The 15,268-nt window shown below is 54.3% G+C and overlaps 1 non-coding gene across 1 annotated transcript; it reads right to left on the reverse strand.

Moving 5' to 3' along the window:
* Positions 1–12,740: 12,740 nt before the first annotated feature.
* On the reverse strand, positions 12,741–12,930 carry LOC134030883 (U2 spliceosomal RNA). Its single transcript, XR_009931761.1, has one exon. It is a non-coding gene; the product is annotated as a U2 spliceosomal RNA (small nuclear RNA).
* Between the last annotated feature and the right edge of the window lie 2,338 nt (positions 12,931–15,268).

Consider the following 15,268-nt stretch of genomic DNA (forward strand, 5'->3'; position numbering starts at 1 on the left):
CGGCTGCATTAGAGTGCTGTCATGCAAACCATGCTCGCCTTCACCCGCAGCAGCGGTAATGTTGGTACCGAGAGACAGGGAAGTGCTTCCACTCGGACCAGCAGGCTCTGCCTGCTCTGGAGTAATATTTTTTTTTCAAATATCCCTTGTCGCAAGAGTTTCAAGGTTGATTTCACTTTTACCGGTAAACGTGGAGGCGGAGCTCTAACCTACGTCTCCCATTATCAACCTGCCAATCATGGAGAATCATTAAAAAATGCATATTACTGAAAGCCTGACAGACTTTTTCATACCTTCAACATGTAACATTTTCGGATTAAGTCAGAAAGAGCTGGGGGAGCGCTGATAAATCGGGGGGGGGGGGGGGGGGGGAGGCTAAATCCAAGCACTTTTAAGGACCTCTTCATTGCTCGGTAAATTCAAGCACTTTCAAGGTCTTGATTTTTTTTAAATTATTATTATTCGTGCACTAGCACCGTTGCTGTAAGATGCCTCGAATTTGCCCATTCTCATCTGATCACCCTGGTTTGCAGAGGTGCACACTCAGTCATTTCAATGAGGGGAAAAGGCAGATATCGCGCGCGCCATAACACCAACAGCAGAACGGTTATCCAAATAACAAAGAAGTGTACAACACTCGCATTACAGCATGTGTATTCACACTGTGAAGCACGGAGACAGACTCCAAGAGAGAAAGTAAGCCGAAGGGTTTTAATAGCACCTTTTGGTACAAAACAAAAACAGTAAGGAAAACAGAGTTATGTCGGCGTGTCTATTCTTCTTCAAGGGTCTTTGCCTCTGGCCCCCCTGGCTCATTCGTTTGGTCTCTTCTCTCCTTACGGCGAGTCTGTGTAGCATAAAAACCACGTCAACCACATATCACCCCTTTTTGTACTCACCAGGAGTGGGGTAGATGAGCAACAGGTGTGCCTAGTTGAGGCTTTGCTTCGGTAACGAGGCCAACGGGCTGCCAGGCCCACAGCTGAAAAGGCCCCCTTGTCACAACACACATACTTGATGCTATCTACCTTTACATTAGCGACAGTGACTCAGCTGTTAGTTGCAGAGCTAATGTTACAGCCACATTCTAAGGGTAGCAAGATATGTAACCATATACAGTAAATCAACAAAATGATATAGCGTTAGTTAACTTACTTGTCTGAGGTTTGTAGCTGGACCAAGGAGAGTTAGTACTGATCCAGAATTTAATTTCAGCAAGGCCAGCTTTGTATTGGCTTAAGTTGAGGAAACAGTTCAATCAGGAGAGACCTGGGATGAGTGAAAGATGTTTATTACAGAATAATAAATGTACTACAGTCTTTGGAGCTTGAACCCCACAGGGAATTATATAGATCAACGGGCGCCTGCCCAACGCCCAAAGAAGAATCCCCCACGGAGTCCAGACACTGGTGGCGGTTGCGGCAGCCGACGACCAATCGAGCCGAAGACAGACAGGAACCGGGTGGCGATGGGGTGGTGGAGGGTCGCGCACTTGATAGCATGAACAAACTACACAGGGAGAAAATCATATTTAAAAGGCACTGATCATGTGACACCATTAATTGATAGGCGGGAGCGCTAATTGACCTGAACCCCAGTGACCGCCTGACCAGGGAACGGGTGAAGGAGCAGCAGCTGCCGCTTAGTCATGACAGAAGACGCCATGAGCGACCGGGCCATGCTGCTCGAGCTTCTCAGCCGGCAGGGAAGCCTTCATCTCGACCGTGTCCAGCGTGATGCCCAGAAACTCGAGGCGAGTGGCCGGCCTGAGAGTTTTCTCGTCGGAGAGGGGAACGCACAGTCCGCGGAACAGGTTTTTTAACAGCAGCAGGGAAGCGCCGGACGCGTCGCTCGGAGGATCTACCAAGAGAAAGTCGTCTAATAAGTGGAGGATTAACAGGATCCGGCAAAGGGCCTCGGAAACCTTGTTGGAGGGGCGAAATAAAACCGATTCCCCCATTTCATCCCAAGCAAGTGCCACTGTGACGGGTGGGCTTTGGAAAGCCAGGCACCGGGCCCCGCCAGCTTTATGCCGTGGTCCACGGTGGCATAGTGGAGCGAGAAAGGCTCGAGGGGAATGAGCCCGGTTTTTTACCGGAATACTTCCGTGTAGCGACACCGAGGGGACTGCTACGAAACAGCAGAAACGAGGACGAGTCGAACGGCCCTATCACATAGCGCTTACTACACTCTCTGGCCAGCAGCTGGGAAACGACAGCCGGCTCCCGCAGCGCTGACTGGAGGTTGCCTAAAACAAAAGAGGACAATGGACATGAAACCCCCACCCTGAACCCTTGAGTCAGCCCAGTGAGCATATGATCGACAAACACGGAATCGGAATGGGACGAGAGTTCGAAGGCCAATGCAGAAACATTTATTGGAGTGGAGGGGTGCTCGGCCGTTAATTCGGACCACCACGACGCCCTTGTGGGGCACGGTGTGCCGACATGGGCACACAGACCACGGATGGGCTTCCTGACAGCTGCTGCAAACATGAAGGAAATCATAGGAGCACACACTCTCATTGAAATTGTTACAGATAACCCTCCTGGAAGCAACGTGCACCTTGCGGCCACGGACGTCCACGTTCACCTTTCCGCTGGAAGAACCAAGCCCGCGAGCGCGAGGCAGGGGCCCGGGATCCCCCGGGAGAAACGGCACCAGCGGACAGAGAGGAGCAGGATGCCCCAAGCCGCCGCACGTGCCGCAAGACACGGCCTGGGAGCCCCCGACCAGCATAACCAGCAGCTCGGTATCCAGCACGGACCAGTCCAGCAACACGTTAGACCGGGAAACGTAGCGAGCAGCCTTGCTCGAAAACTCCTTGTGGTACTGGTAGAACAGGTTTCTCCCGTAGCGCAGATTCAGGTCCCCAATGAGAGCCATGTACCTGTCTAGTTCCTGCCGTCTATGGGGAAACACGGAGCACACCACATCGCGGAAGATCCCGAAAGCTACTAGAAACTCCCCAATAGAACGGAGCACCGCGCTGTACTGATCGCTGGTGGAGACGCTCGCGTCACACTCGGACGAGGGGAGGATCAGACTAATCAAATTGATATTCCTGCCTTGCAGGATGTGGGATCTCAAGCGGGGGGTTATGTCAGCCCCCGAAGGGATGTAAGGCCTACCTGCTGACAGAACAGCCACTGCGGAAGCCAGGGTGTGCAGTGTCTCCTCCATGGGCCGGAGGCTGGGAGCGGCGCAGCCACGGGAGCGGAAGCCCCGGCGTTCTCCAGAGACCGCATGCGGGCATCAATGGATTGAAGGGAAGACGCCAGGACCAGAAGGGTAGAAGAGAGGGCTTCCCCGGGACGATTGGAAACGGGAACAGGCAGAGGAGCGACGGCAGATGTGCCAGCGTCCAAATCAAGCACCTCCGGACGGTGCGACTTCCTTGTACGCTTCCGACCTTGAGCAGCGGAGGAGGGGGGAGCCTCGGGCGACGGGACTCGGCAAGGAGACACGCAGTCCACCCCCAACGGCCAGGGCGCGGAGCTGGGAAAGCCCCAACCCGGGCGCTGGAAGGACACCCACGGCGCGCAGCCCCGCCTCTAACGCAGACCCGTTGGAGCACCGACGAGCAGCGAGCCGGGAACTACGTCGAGCAGCAGGGGAGGCGGAACCTGGACGACCTCCTCCAGCTCGTAATCTGACATAGCCTCCAAAAACAGAACAAGGGAGGTCCAGCCAACACGACACACTAATAGCAATCGCGCACTTGATAGCATGGACAAACTAAACAGGGAGAGAATCATATTTAAAGGCACGGATCATGTGACGCCATTAATTGAGCGCTAATCGACCTGAACCCCAGTGACCGCCCGACCAGGGAACGGGGGAAGGTAGGGCGTTCTTAGCGGGGGGAGTGAGTAGTGTACACAACGATTAAACCCGAGTGCAGGGATCGGTCTTGCCTGACTGAACTTGCGCAAGCTTCATATCTCTCTTAAAGTATGGCATTGCACTGCGGTAAAGGATCCTGTCTATTACGCAATACAGGATTAATTCGAAAAGCTCTGCAAATGATCCTTGCACATTCCGCAATAGGTTCCTCTAGTAAAAACGGGCAAGACATGGCTGTGACAGACTTCCTGTATCACCTCTGCTTATAAAGCCTCAATCTAATCTTGTTTACATAAAATAAGCCTGCTCCCGAACAGGTTTAACTTTACAGACCTGTTGATATGACAGCAAGTCAGGGATGAGCTTCGAAGAACCGAACAATCCAAGATAATGACAAATTGTCAACAATCAAATCCAGCTAACTGAGTTAGCGACGTACGGAGAACAGACCTACATTTAGTGTCTGAGGGCCTCATGTACGTACATTCGCAAACGTAGCGTTATTAGCGCCATGGCCAACCCGCAGATTGCGCACGCTGTGATACTTCAGTTTACGTCGTATTTACGAAACATGCAAGTCATCGGGTAATCAGCGCCTTTCTCCGCCCACTATACCGTACATTGCGAGCATTTAAACGCGCAATTGAATGGGCCTCCTTCTCTCTTTCTATCATGGATCAGCCACCAAAGTCGAAACAGCGATGACTGTTTGAAATGATCCTGATGCCAATATTTGTAATGTAGCAAGGAGTTTCCGACTGCTGGAATGGAATGTGAACGCTGAGTCGGAGATTCGATGTAATCTTTGATTTCTTCCAGTAACTGTAATATTGCATGACTGCTTAATCTGTAACGCGTAATGATTTTGTGTTCGCTCAATTCAAAAAGTGTGATCCTTGTGGCAAAAATCCTTTGGGCATTGTCTTCGTCTTTCTCGGATTACTGCTGCCATTTCACCAGGAAGCATATGCGCATCCTGGTTTACGCCTGCTTTTAAAAAGCGTAGAATTTTCAACGCAAAATAGAGGTGCGCTTTCACAGGCGGTTTTTGTACATACCGCGGAATACATATTTAGGCGCACTTAACGCATCCCCTCCCATCTTTTTATGGGAAACTACCACTTTCCCCTTGACCCTCCCGTGAATGCATATGCATGACACAAAAAGCGCAATTTGCCATTTTCAGTTTCCGCGACAGGCAGTCTGCGCTTTTACCTCAGTGCGCCATGTTTGTACATACCTCGCCATGCTTTTACGCGCAAATTGCGAAACAAATACGCCTGAAGTGGGCGCAAAAGTGTTAGTACATGAGGCCCTGAGTGTTTTACGTGTTAATTACTTGGTCTTTGCATCGTACCAGCTGAGTAACGGAATGCAACCGTCTGTGATCTGACGTAGATAGGTGGCTGTGACGTAGATAGGTTGGGTTTTGCCCAGCCTATATAAACCCTGACCTGAAAATGTGAGAAACGGTTCAACGGTCTAACTCCACATTTCAGTGCAACAAAGTCTTAGACCTTTGCACATGCCTTCAGCAACTCATTTCACACATATATAATTTACTTAGAAGCAAATCATGGAATTTGTTTTACAGCATCTTTGTGCGTTGTCTGTTAAGACTGGAATTGTAGCTTTTTAGCATCCATCTCTGTGCGTGAGGAGTGCCGTAAAAAGTCGATCTTCTTGTGAGAGAAAGCAACAGAGGCAGTGTAGCTTTTTACCTTCCCTAGCACAAAAAAATCTTATCTAGCGACTTTCCGTTACTTTGGCAATCTTCGTTTAAGTCGTTGAGCAGCAGCAAAATGACTAATTGTACATCTGTTGTCATTAGGGTTGCCAACTTCCTCAACCCCAAATGAGGGACACTTTCTTCCAGGATATAGATAGAGGACAACTTTTGTTGTTTTTATTTGCAGATGTTGTTGCATTTCCACTCTGTAGTGGTTTGACAACTGACAAGCTGCTGGGGAATCGAACAATCTTCTCGTTTTGGATAAGGATGGTGAAGAGGATTTTTGGAAGAAGAAAAGATGTCAACAGTAGCCATGTGCTCGAAGGTCAAAAAGAGGTTTTAGTGACTCCTATGTGTGTAAAGGGCAGGTGCATCGAAGGTTTTTCTATATATTTTGGCTTGTTTTCAATGGAGACACAGAGAAGGTCAGTGTGAGAAAGATGGTTCACAAGAATTGACCAAGAAACAATAGATCCATTTGAAAAGCATCATTTATTCAACACAATCGTTTCTTCAGGACAAGTCGATCATTTATTCGACACCACGTTATCTTTGATGTGAATACAGGAGAAAAGGCTAGTCACAATGATACATTTGTTGTGGTTTCTCAAGACATTCAATGTAGCAACAACAGTGCATTTTTTAGTGCACTATTCACACATTCACCGAATACCCCCCTATTTTGACGATCTGAAACGCAAGTATCAAACCGCAAAGCGCAAGTAACTTTGTGGGCGGGACTCTGGCTCGGTTGCTATTTTGCCGGCGGGATAAATGACTGCGCCTGGCGCAAATCTAAAATGGGTAGGTCCGAAGTAGCTACATTACTAATGGGTGTGGTTTGGGCGTAACGTGCAATAAACCAATCAGAGCGTCATCTCACATTCCCTTTAAGAGCAGCGCTTGTTCCATGGCGGATTGCTATTATAACGGCGGATTTGCCAGGTGCACGCCAGGAGCGGTTCACAGCCAAGGAGACCGACGTTCTCGTCAGGGCCGTAACAGATAGATAAGTGACATTGTATGGGAAAGGCAGAGAAGTTTTCTCATTGCACTAAATTGCCCGCTCATGCTGCTCATTCAAATTCTTATTCTTATTTTTATATAGCCTACCCTATATTTTATTGTTTGGTTCTTGGAATTAGTTTAACTATTGTACTTTTTAACTTAATTTAAGACCCGTATATGTTTATTGTTTGCACCTTCCTGCCACAGTATATTCCGTGTTTGTGTAACATAGGCTACATGGCGAATAAACCGAATTCTGATTCTGATGGAGATGGGAGAAGAAACCCACCCAAATTAGCTTCGGTTAAACAGGCGTGGGAGAAAATTGCCACAATTGTTACAAATCATGTTCACATACATAGAGATTTCTCATGAAAATCTTTTTATAATCATTGAAGAAATGTAACACGCCATAAATCAAAACAATGTAACGTAGCTTCGCAGAAAGAAGACCCTGGCCTCGCCAGCAGTGTGCACGGACCAAGCTTGCGCCCTTAAAATAGCATCTGAATAATGCGCCATTGACTTTAGACCACGTTTTTCCTGTTTAGTGGCGGAATTGTTTTTCGGAAACTGCAAAATAGCACCAGGGAATGTTTGCGCCGGAACACGCCTCCTTTTTCGCTGAACCGCCCACGGGAGCGCAAGGTCATTTTGACGTGCGTCTGTGGAGGGAAAAGTCCGCTTTGCGTCGAGTGCAAACTAGGAATGATACTTGCGTCGTTGACAAAGTCAATTGCGCTGGGTGCAAGATCAGGCCCATAGTCTTAATACAGTTTAGCGTACTCTTTGAATACAGTTTTAGTTTACTCTCTTTCCGGACATTGGATTGGCTCGAGCCGAAAACGACAGCAGCGTTTTTCTCAAACCCCACAGACGGTGACATTGTCAAAGCAGAAATACCCCCCCCCCACGCAACAACAACAAATACGAGCGTCTATACGACAGCATAAACGGTGGAAAATGACTTTAAAGCTTCCAATTTTGTTACAAAGCAAACATTTACACCCCACACAGCATGCTGGGAATTAAAGAGACAGTCTGGTATACTTGTCATTCGACAGTTGGAAAGCTCAAGCCGAGGTTAGTCTGGTGTCCGAAGGATCCCGGACACGCGCAAGCCTCTACACCTCGTCAAGGTCTCGGATCTCGTAGAGGTAAAAAGCAGAAACCAAAGTAATAAAACAAAAAGGGAACTATGTACAAAACGTCCAAGGCTCCCCGGGAGAGGCACACAGTGTCACTATCACGTCGCCCCTTGGGAGCAGCGTCTCTGCTCCGCCAGCCAAGCCTCGACGCTCTTCCCTCCGGAGGCCACCGAACAGAACGCAACCCTGCCAATGCGGCTGTGTCCCGTGTCCCGCCGCTTTGGCTGGCCGCACTGACTGCACAGGTAAACCTTCCGGGGCTTCTCTGGACCACCCGCCTGCTCCGCCTGTCTTTTCCTCCAGGCGGTGCTCCGGGGGACGTCCAGTGGCGGGACTGGCACTGGAGGAGGAAAGACGGCGGGTGGCCAGGCAATGTCCTGGGACGTTGAGGCTGGGGGCACGGCTGGCTGAGTGGGCGCTGAGGGGGCGGGCCGTTCCTCCCAGGGAGCCTGGCGTGCGAGGCCCTGTCCCGTCTGGTGGTCGAAGGGAGCCTGCTGGTGTCCCTCCTCCTTCTGGTAGTGGAGGGGCCTGGCAGCGGGGAGAGGCTGGGTGGCAATGCCTGGCCCGGGAGCTGGGGCCAGACCTTGAAAAAGGACTGCCCTCTCCCTCTCCCTCTGACGCACGCTGTACCTGTAACAAAAACGCGCACACACGTCGTGTTAAAAAAGACTGTCGCAGCACTGTCGCAACGTAAACGAGTCACAACGACTGTTCTCTCTCACCATTGGGACAGGGTCCGCTGGTTTAGCTCGTAGAGCTGGAGCTGGGTCTGGTCCATCAGCCTCTGGCTGGCCAGCACTGCCTCTCTGATGGCCGCGTAGTCCGCCATGACGAGGGCCCACCTCGACCTCCTGACCCCGGCGGACCGCGTGGCGCTGGGGTGGAGATGGCAGAGCAGGCTGCAAATGGCCTCGACCAGGCGGCTGGTGCCTGGCCAACTTGCGGGGCCGGAGGCTGTTCTGAGCAGGCAACTGAGAGAGGAGAGGAGGGGGAACGACCATTGAAGACCGTGTAGGTTTGAGTCTGAAAAAAAAACGTACCGTTGAAGGGACTCCTTCCCGGCCACGCCGGGAAACTTGGCGGCGCTCCTTGTTGCCTTAAACCTCCCCCTGACTAGCCTCTCCTGGTGTCTGGCTCTGGCAGCGCGTGCCAGAGCTCCGTCAGCCTGTCTACCCTGCTGTCAGATAGCCCCGGAAGGTCACGCACCTCCACCAAGGCCTTGGCCAGCCTGCACACATGCTGGTATCCAGGCTGGCCGTCGGGGCCATGGCACTCCCCCTGTGTAAAGAGGAAAAGGAGAAGAAAAAAAAAAAACTTGAATACGAGGAGGCCAACGCACAACACAAACGCGAAACCAAATTTGTCTCTCACCTCAGAGTCGGAGGAGGAGCGCTGAGGTGCGTCTGCCTTTGCGTCCGGGGCCTCCGTCGTCGTCAGGGGGGGGCCTCGGAACCGATGATGCGGAAGGACCAGACCCTGGTGCGCCAGCGGGATACCCCGACCGAGAGGCCGCCGTAGCGCCGGAGGACGAGGCTGTGCGTGGCCGAGGCGGGGAGAGGTCGACGTGGACGATGGTGGGGTCCTCGTCCTCCCCCGCCTCTTTGAAGCCCTCGTCCTCCGTTTCGATGTCCTGGAAGGCGGCCTCCTCGTCCGGAACGTCGGGGTCCATGCTGGCGTCCTGCAGCACTCTGCCTGTCTGGGAGTACAGGTACTCTACCCCCAGAAGTTCTCCTGTAACGTGAAAACGAGAGGTCAGGAGGAGGAGAGAACGTTGACGCGCGCAGACACACACACAAGACAAGAGTGCGTTTGAACCACTCACCTTTGTACTCCCTTGGGGCAGTGTAATCCTCAACCAGACTCACGCCGAGCACCAACTGGCTGAGCTGGTTGAGTGAGTGTTGCAGGTGACCACTGTAGGAGAGCAGAAGTTGCTCCCGTCCCTCCACTGCCGCTGCGGCGCGGTTCTTGTTCCACCTCAACAGTCCATCCAGGAGAAACGCCTGAAAATGGCGTGCATTTGCCCTCGTGCCTAAAGGAGGAAGAGAAAAAAGACACAACATCAGCCTGAGATCCCCCCAAAAAACAGATCACACACACACACACACGGGGTGTTTCCTCAAATACCTGGGATGAACCAGCGATGACGAACCGCACGCGCAGCGATAAACCGACAGACTGACTCCGCCCTTGATGAGCCTGCCGGTCTCGGTGTACAGCTGTACACCGGGTGGATCCTGGATGCAGTGGAGGTGACGCCTCTGCTCTCGCCAAACCAGAAGGGGGATTCCCAGGGTGTCGCGCCCTCCGTCGCCGTCGAAGGTCTCCAGCAGGACGATGAGTTGTAGTTCCGTCTCCGCGGCGCGTGCGTCGCCGGCAGTGGCGGCCCATCTCCCTCCGTGATACCCGACTGGAGACCTCTCTGTCCGTCAGGTCGACTAGCCCCTGCTACACCGCCAGCTGACTCCTCTTGGCCTCCAGCAGTCGGCGGACATCCTCTGCATCCCACTCGAAGATGCAGGAAGACAGCTGCCCCATGAAGGGACCGTACAGAGGAGAGAGGCTTAATACTCGGATGTCACGATAAAGCGCGTTCCTCTTTTTTTTTGGGGGGGGGGGTCAATGTTTTTTTCTCACCTGTATGTGAGGACAGCCGGAAAGAGGCAGCGGTGATCCGTGTCCAGATGCCTCACGATGCCCTGCGACCATGCCACAACCTTCTTCGTACACAGAGACCACGCAAGGTACTCAGTGGCCATGAGATACCAAGCGTCAATGCCGAAGACTTTCCGGATAGTCTTGGTGTACATCCCAGCCTTGTGCATGTTGCAGGCTGGGGGCATGTCAGCTTGAATGCCCATAAGCGAACGGGCATCCAAAGAAACAGCCAACAAGTGCAGAAGGCGTCTGGCGATGCGGGTGGCTGGCTGTGGACCGGCCGGGGCTGCGGAGGCTCGTATCAGAGCGGGAGATCTGGACGAACCTACGCTCGGTTGTTCTTCCACACGAAGAGCACCCGGCCGATCCACTGTTGTTGGCCAGTGCTGAGCGTGCCCCGCCAGCCAGGGGGACACAACTGTGTGAGAGAGAGATTTAAATTCAGTACACGTGCTAAACTTTCAATGAGCGATGTACAAAATAGCACACGACAGTGCATCACTAATCACGTACCTCAGCACTGTCCCTCGGCTCCGGGAGGAGGGGGGCTTTGAATGGGAGAGCCCTGTCCTCCTTCTCCTCCCTCGGAGGGGCTGGGGACGCCTGGGGCTTTGGGGCTGGGGACGCCCCTGGTGGCGGAGGGGCTGGGAACGCCCGTGGTGGCGGAGGGGCTGGGGCCCCCCGTGGTGGCAGGTGGGCCGTGTCCCTCGTCGGGGCTGGGGACGCCCCGTCACTCGCTGTAGGCCGAGGTGCGTGGACCTGTACGCTCAAGGCTTTCCCCCACGGAAAGAAAAGGAAGTTAGAAATTAGACACCAAAACAAACCGGTCCACGAAATGTGTGAGGAAGCTCGGCACGTGCGTGCAATTATGTAAGACGCTTGAAATGATGCTGCATGCGAGGGAGGGGGTAGTGATGAAAGCTAGACTAAATGAGTAAAGCACGCACACCGATGCCACGACGGAGGAGGCGATATTGAAACAGACCCAACCTTACCCGTCCTTGTGTGTGTGTGTGGATGCGTTTGAGGGAGAATAAAAACATGTCGCACGGTTTAATACAGACAACGACAACAACGACTCTGGAGAAATGACTTCAAGGCTGGAAACCAAGTGCGTTATACTCAGTCTTCGTATTCGTCAACGACCATGACCATGGCTCTGCGTCCGTGGGGTCTCGGTGCAGGAGAGCTGGCCGCTGAGGAGACGCCGCTGAGAGAGGAAGAAGACGGCGTGAGACGGAGGTCGTTTTCCACTTTGACCGCAAAAAAACGGTCCATCAATACCTCACCTGGTGCTGCAGGCTTGATGACCTTCATCATTTTGGCCTGCAGCGCCTGAGGACTCAGAGTGGTCGGCTGCCCCAGGTACTGAGAGACGACTGAGCCCAGGAGCCTGTAAAACCACACACAAAAAGGCGGTTTAAGAAAGCAGGCCGCACGTCAGAACCCCGTTGGCGGAGACGACAACACGTCCTACCCCTTTTTCCTGGGCTGGCGCGGGGGCGGCGGACTGACGCCAGAGGGGTCGGGGTCGCTGCTGGTGCTGGCCACGGCCGTGGCGGACCCCGGCCTGGCCGCCGCGCCTGGTCGTCTCTCTCCTCGCTCGATAAGACGACCACGACGTTAACCGTTATGACAAATAATTTTCAAACAAAGTATTGAATGAGAGAGCACTCACGGTAAACTTTGACGAGTAGTCATTTTGCATCAGTGTAGAGAATGTTTTTCGCAATGGCCGCCCCACTTAATATGCGTATCGGCGAGCTGCGATTGGCCCAAAATGTTGAAAAAATTGCACCAGACCTAGAAAAAATTGCACCAACCCGGCTCTCACCCATTGGTGGAAACAGCCGGACCGGCAGGATTAGCCCGCCGAAGGCCATGTGACGCCGGAACCAACTAGCTGACTGGTGTGACGTAATTGCACCCTTGTTGCACCATTTTTGCAGAGAATAACCGTTTGTCCGTTGCGAAAGGATGACACCCAAATCCATGAAGCGTTCCGAGTTTTGCATTATCATCCCACCTTTTAGGGCTAGGGTTAGACCTTGACCACCTAGTTGTAAACAAACAAACAAACAATCCAATTTTATTAATTTTAGAATCCACAGAACAATGCTTCACAATTCCTTTTATACCCAAGAACAACCCATTAGACCACATCTTCACTTATGAACGCATGACTCGCAATGCTACAGTAAGTTACACAACGAGATGTGAGAGCCATCAAGTAGAGACGGCGTCCAGCAACTCCAGATTTTAGCCTATGACTGGTGGGGGCAGGATGACACCCGGCCTTGCACTCACCTCACTCACGCACCCACAGGGTTTCCCTTTGACACGCTTAGAAAGAGTGCACCGTTCCCCGGAGGATCTGCGATACCGGGGCAATGCGCTGAGCGGACGGAGCGAGCCCTCGTTCCGACCCCCTGTTTGCAAAAATCTGCTTAATAAGAACTGGTCGCCCCCGTGGGAGACCTATCAGATATTAAACTGACAAGAACAGAATGTCAATGAGTTTATTACCTTAACAGAAACTAAACACCAGGCTCACCAGCCTCACAGACCACAGGACCCCCACGGGCCCCCTCTTCCGCACCAGGGTGTCGTAGAGCCCCCGGTGGTCGAGGCACAGATCCCCCTCCCCGCACTCCGGGTGCCGGCCAGCCCACCCCACCACCTGCCCGTAGTGGGGCAGGAGCACCTCGCCCTTGGGCCTGGAATTGTCCGAGGTCCCGACCAGCCGCCTGAGGGGGAAGGATAGACAAAAAAACAAAAAAGCATCGAACCGGTGTCCGCTCGGGATCCTCAAACACTTGCACAGAAACGAGAAAAACAGCACGTCAAGCTTGAGGGGGATGTCGGGGACCCCCCTCCCGCCCACCTCCACCGGCTGGTGCATCCATTCCCGCTTGACGAATTCATGCCCCCCCCCACACAAAGGCGAAAACGTCCTTCATCAAGGGTGTCCTCAGCTCGGCCGGCAGGGGGAACACAAGTGCCAGGTAGATGAGTGAGGGCAGGATGTCGGCCTTCACCGCCAACACCCTGCCGCTCAGGGTGAGCCTCCACAGCCCCATCTTGGACCGCACAGTGGCGCACTTCCTCCAGTTGAGGGCCACGCTCCCCTCCACTTCAAAGTCCAGCCCGAGGATCCTCAAGGGCCCCGGGCACGGAGACTGGCCGCCCACACCGCCCTCCCTCCCCGCTCAAGGCCTGAAGAACTTGATGGACCACTTGCCAAGGTTTACCCGGGCCCCCGACACGGCCCCAAACTGGTCCAGCAGCTCCACCACCCGCCGCACCGACCCCTCTGATGTCAGGAACAGGGTCATATCGTCCGCATGTAAGGAGATCCGGAGCTCCTCCGGGCCCCCACACGGCAGACGCAGGCCTGCCACCCCCGCGTCCACCCTGATGGCCTCCGCCAGCGGCTCCAAGTAGAGGATGAAGAGTAGAGGATACAAAGGGCACCCCTGCCTGACCCCCGACAGCTGCGGCACCACCTCCCCCCTGCTGCCCACCCCTGTATAGAGAACCCCCACCCACCGCAAAAACCGAGGCCCAAAACCCACCCGCTCCATAACCGAAAACAAAACGGTCGAACGCCTTCTCCATGTCCACCAGCATCAGGTGGACCCCCCCGATCCCTCACCCAGTGCACACAGTCCCGGACCAGGCCTGTGTTGTAGTGTACCCTGCACACCACCACTCCGCACGTCTGGACCACATGGGGAAGCGCCGCCCGGAGCCGCCGTGCCACCACCCTGGCCAGGATCTTGTAATCGACACAGAGCAGAGTGATGGGTCTGTAATTGCCCATCAGCTCCCGGTCTCCCTTTCTGTACAGGAGGCTGAGGGCCCCCACCCTCATGGTGGCCCCCCCCCAAAAAAACTCCAGCACCGCCGCCAGCACCTCCACAAAGTCCGTCCCCAGTACCCCCCAGAAAGCGGTGTAAAACTCCCGGGGGAGGCTGTCGAGCCCAGGCACCTTCCCTCCCGGCAGCCCCCGCATGGCCACCTCCGCCACCTCAGCGGGCACCCTCCCGGGCAGGCCCCCCACAAATCGATCAGCCCTGTCCTCGTCCACCCCCCTCAGTCCAAACGCCTCCCTGTAAAAGGTAGTCGCCACCCCCACCATCCCCCTGGGGTCGGTGACGCAGGCCCCGTCCTCCCCCCGAAGTCCCGGGATGACGCTCCGCTTCCTGGCCGCCCGGACCTTGCGGAAAAAGAAGGCCCCAGACACCTCCCCCAGCTCGAAGGCGTCCGTCCTGATCCGAAAAAGGAAGGCCTCGGCCCGGAAGTAGGAGGCCAGCCTCCCCTTGACCTCCTCCATGCCCCCGAGGTCCATCCCCTCCCCACGGTTCTCTGCCGCCACCAGGCGATGCAGGGCCTTCTGGAGGCCGGACAGCTCCGCCCTCTCCTCCCGCGCCCTGCCAGCACAATAGCCCATGGCCAGGGTCCGGGTGTGGACCTTGACGCTCTCCCACCAGTCCACCACAGACCCAAAGCAGGGCTTGAGGGACGCCCAGACTTCGTAGTGCTCCCGGAAGCAGGCCCGGAAGGAGTCCTCCTCCAGAATCCGGGTGTTAAGCCGCCAGTACCCCCTCCCGTGCACCGGAGCCTCCACCCCGAAGGTCACCCGGAGCTGGTGATGGTCCGAGAACTAGACCGGTGTGACCTCCGCCTCCCCTACCACCACCGTGCCTGGCACAAAAACAAAGTCAATGCGACTGTGGTCCCCCCCTGTGTTGGCTCATGTGTAGCCCTCCCCTGTGGCACCTTACCGCCCTCGACAGACCAGGGGCCGCCCAGAGGGAAGGAGAAATCCAACTCCGCCAGCACGGCCAGAGCGTTGCTCTCCGTGGCCTCTCCC

The sequence above is a fragment of the Osmerus eperlanus genome, chromosome 1 (genome assembly GCF_963692335.1).
Source record: "Osmerus eperlanus chromosome 1, fOsmEpe2.1, whole genome shotgun sequence".
NCBI classification, from domain to species: Eukaryota; Metazoa; Chordata; class Actinopteri; order Osmeriformes; family Osmeridae; genus Osmerus; species Osmerus eperlanus.